This window comes from Cervus canadensis, chromosome 20 (assembly GCF_019320065.1).
Source record: "Cervus canadensis isolate Bull #8, Minnesota chromosome 20, ASM1932006v1, whole genome shotgun sequence".
NCBI lineage: Eukaryota > Metazoa > Chordata > Mammalia > Artiodactyla > Cervidae > Cervus > Cervus canadensis.
Genome location: NC_057405.1, coordinates 40,553,505 through 40,558,178, shown reverse-complemented (window position 1 = coordinate 40,558,178; position 4,674 = coordinate 40,553,505).

The window sequence follows — 4,674 nt, the reverse complement described above, 5'->3', positions numbered from 1 at the left end:
AATGACAAAGCAGTGTATCTTTCAGAAGAAGAGAGTATAGCATATATAAGGGGCCTGATGGTGATTCAGGGAAATAAATTTAAGTATTAAAAATATTTTGTTCATGGAGTTTTTCACTTTTAGAATTTGTGACAGGAAATTCAACAGATCATGCATGAGCTAATTGTCTTTTTGGCAATTGTGGTAAAGAATCTGCCTGCCAATGCTGGCGATAAAGGAGATATGGGTTCAATCCTGGGTCAGGAAGATCCCCTGGAGGAAGAAATGGCAACACACTCCAGTATTCTTGCCTGGAGAATTCCATGGACAGAGGGGCCCGGTGGGCTACAGTCCATGGGGTTGCAAACAGTCAAACATGACTGAGCACACACACACCCACACACAACTGCGTATTATCTAACAGTGTCAGGCAGATTGAAGGTAAATCATTAAGCTAATTAAACCAATACACAATTTAATTGTGAAATATCCAAGTGGTATATTACTTAGGCATTTGACTATAGTTCTAGGGTTTGGAAGAAAGGTTGTAATAGAAATATATATCTGATTTATATTCATGGTCTAAAAGGAATAGGAGGAAATATAAACACTTAAAGAATGAAGATAAATTCAAATATACCTAGACCTGAGCCCTAAAAAATTCCAGTCTTTAAAGGTCTAGTAATTGGCAAGTGATACTAGAAGAGACTGCCTGAGAAATGAGGAGAAAAATAAGAAAATGTTCTGTTAAAGAAGAAAAGAAAAGGAGGTGTTTCAAGAACAGGAAATTGTTTGTTGACTTTTTGAAGTCAACTGAAAGACCAAACAAGTTTTCTTGTGATTTAGCTGTCTGGGTGGCATTGATTTCATTGACAAGAGTAACTTTTTCAGGGTGAGAGAGCCAGAATACAGACTGGAGTAAATAGAAGAATGAGGTGAAAGTGATGAACTCAAGAAAAAGTGAGGAACACCAATTTGGCTGTGATGATAAAGGAAAGGACAGGGAAATGAGCTGCATCTGAAACAGGGTAATAGAAATGAATATCGATGGAATTAAACCTGTGTAAGAAAGACTTTAAGCCTGGAAGGGTTTAGATGTAATAAAACATAATTGGGATCATGGACTGACAATCTCAACGTGTGTGTGCTAAGTTGCTTCAGTCATGTCAGACTCCTTGGGACTCAATGGACTGCAGCCCACCAGGCTCCTCTGTCTATGAGATTCTCCAGGCAAGAATACTGGAGTGGGTTGCCATGCCCTTCTCCAGGGATCTCCCCAACCCAGAAATCAAACCCATGTCTCTTATGTCTCCTGTATCGGCAGGTGAGTTCTTTACCACTAGCGCCACCTGGGAATGGGTTGTATGAATATCTGCTTCAGGGGACAGAGAGGGTTTCCGGGCAAGTGGCTGAAAGAATGGATGTTGTGGTCAGAGTGGGAAATTTGAAATGGGTGCTTTGGGAGTGGCGAAGTTTCCAAAGAAGGCAGAGTTCAGGTTGTAACAGAGGGAGTAGGTGGCTAGGTGAGGTGGAGGAGATCTTTAGGAAGTTTAGTGAACACAGAGTCAAAGATTGTTGGATGGTCTGTTCATGTGGCTATTGTATTCACCTGGATGATTACAGTAGAAAGTGAAGATGAAGATTGTGCTAAAGTCTTCAAGGGAGACTTCAGAGATTGGAGTGGGGGAAATTGCTGAAGCTGGATGATATGTGTTTCAGAGTTCTGGAACATGGGGGACTTCAATGCAGCTACTGGAAACCAGGAGAATACAAATCCCACTGCTTAGCCCAATGCTTAAGCTCTGGAAGTGTGGGAGGGAAAATAAACAGACCACAAAATAAAAGCATCTTGCTTGAGTAGGATAAAAGGAAAATTATGTTTTCTGGGAACATCTAGGTTTCAGTTAAGGTCATTGTTTAATAACAGACAATTTAGGGGAATATCAGTGGTCATTGTGGAAGGTTTGAGAGAGAAGATTAGAGTGAGACATTGGCTCAAGAGAAAATATGTTAAAAGCCTTGAGGGGATGAGAGCGGAAAAGCTGATGAATGATCTGAAAGGCTTGGCCTCTGGGCGGTGACAATATAAACAGGCAAGAGAGATACCAAATCCTTGGTTCTGATTGTGTCTTGGATGTAAGCAATCCTACGAACTGGTGGAAACAGCCGCAATCTAGAAGCCCAGCCTAGCAATTGCTGGGTAGGACTAGGGTTCCAGTGGCCAAGTGTTGTCACCTGCAGTGGGGAGAATAATGCTGGCTACAGCTGTCCATGATGCTTTCCTGGAGCCAAGTGATTCTTACTGGGGGACAGCTTGTCTAAGTGAGTTCAGTTAAAATTTCTGCATTAGGTAGACCTCCCAAAGGACTGATGAGATTTTCCTTGGCTTTCAAATGACTAGGACCAAATACTCCTGAGGCAGCCTGTGGATCCCACATCCACCTCTGTGCTTGTCTCCTGGAATCTCCAGCAGCGTGGGAGGAAGTTTTCAGAAAACACAGACTATAACTATGAGAAAATATCCCTTTAAGTTACATACTTCAAAACATGACTTGTGTTATACGCTGAACATAAATTGGAGAGAGAATTTTGTTAATACCTAGAGCATAAGTTGAGTTTGAAATATAGTTGCGTCACTTAGAGAATGATACAGAGACACTATCTTTTCTCATGTTCAGATTCTTTATCTTAAAATGAGAAAAAATTAACCTGTAGGAATGATCTATGAAATAAATATTAATATTGTGCATATATATCATATATTTATATATATTGTATATTTACATACAAATTTATATAAGTACATATGCATATATACACACATATACATATATAGTCTTGTAGAGTTTATAATAAATATGAAACAAACATGTCTTATTTTAATAGTATGTTATTCCAAAGTGATAATCAGATTATTTAACAATTAGTGAGACAGGAGAAGAAAGGTTGCCTAATCAATGAAAATGCATATTGGCTAGTTTGTGATACCAAAGCTGTGAAAAATTAATAAACAGAAACTTCAATTAAATAGTACTGGTACACCAGAAGAAATAGATCTCACAGCCTGTGATGATAGCAGAGCAGGAAAGGAAGAAGGAAGACTCCTCTCCTCTCCTGGCAACAACTCAGCCAATGAAAAGAATGAACTCTCTGTTTACTATAACCCTCCCAACTTCCTTTTCCTGTCTTTCCTTGCCATGCGGGGGGCCGGGAGGGGTTGGGGGGGGGGCGGGGGGAGGCAGGTGTGACCCGGCTTTGCCTGTGAATCACTGTGGTGGTTGCAGACCCCACACTGCAATTCTTTGCTGATCCGGCAACAAACCCATTTTTGCTGGAGAAATAGTTGGCAGTGTGTTTGTTTTAGATCAGTGAAGCATGCCCTGATGGGTATTGGTTCTGACGCTAAGTACATTGAAATAGCAAGAGCAGCTGGACAGCAGTCCATTCTATCATGGCCATGCAGTCTTGTGATTTTTCTCACAGTGAACTACCTTCTCATTTTTACCCACTGAGTTAGTAAGGCCCATGTAACAGGCAAATTTCTCTACTGAAAATTAAGGTTATTATTTCAAATGTATTTCATTGTAGTATTTAAACAATTTCTAAGCTAGTCTATATAAGGGTAGAAATAGTATTTCACCTTCCACTAACAAGTTAGAATTGCCCAAAACAAGGGCAGTTGTCCATCAATATCCACAGAGGATTAGTTGCAGGACGACCCATGGATACCAAAATTCAGTGATACTCAAGTACCTTGTATAAAAATGGCTAGTATGGTTGGCCCACTGGGTTCACATTCACAGACAGAGAGCCAACCTGAATAGCTAATGCCATTGCTTCTTGATGTCTTCTTTGGAAAAGTCAGTATTTTGAGGGGGTGGTAGCATTTAATTTCTTAAGATCCCTCTTAAAAATATGTTTATTTCAGTTTATAACAACTTACCTGTTTTTGGTGTGTGGGTTAGTGCTTGAACATTGGTTCTGTCAAACTGAAGTGAAGTGTTAGTCGTTCGGTCATGTCCAACTCTTTGGAACCCCATGGACTATAGCCCGCCAGGTTCCTCCGTCCATGGAATTCTCCAGGCAAGAATACTGGAGTGGGTTGCCATTTCCTTCTCCGGGGTTCTTCCCAATCCAGGGATCGAACCCAGGTTTCCCACATTACAGGCATATTCTTTACCATCTGAGCCACCATGGAAGCCCTTCTGTCAAACTATTCTGTTATTAAACTAAGGATAAAAGAGTAAAATGATAGTCTATTTCCAAATATTCACATTTTATGGAATTATGTTGATATTCATGTTATATGTTAACATAAGGAATTTAGACATTTTTTTTTTTTAAATTTAGGTCTTCCTTCTCTCCTAAACCCTATTACATCCAAGGAAAAATACCTATAAAGTGGAATCTAATGTTAAGATTTAGACTGAATTAGTAAGTGGTTCTCCATAGCCTTTGAGGTATGGAAATAACATGTATCTATATCATGTATATGTATACACACACATATATATATATATTTGTGTGTGTGTGTGTGTGTATGTATGTATATATCTTATCCCTGGAATATTGGAATGCTTTGAAAGAGTCCTCTCCAGATTTTGATACAAATTTGTGGAGATTTATACAGGACATTATTTAATCTTAGCACAATTTTCATTTACACTGGTAAATGGATATTTCTCAGGAAAATCA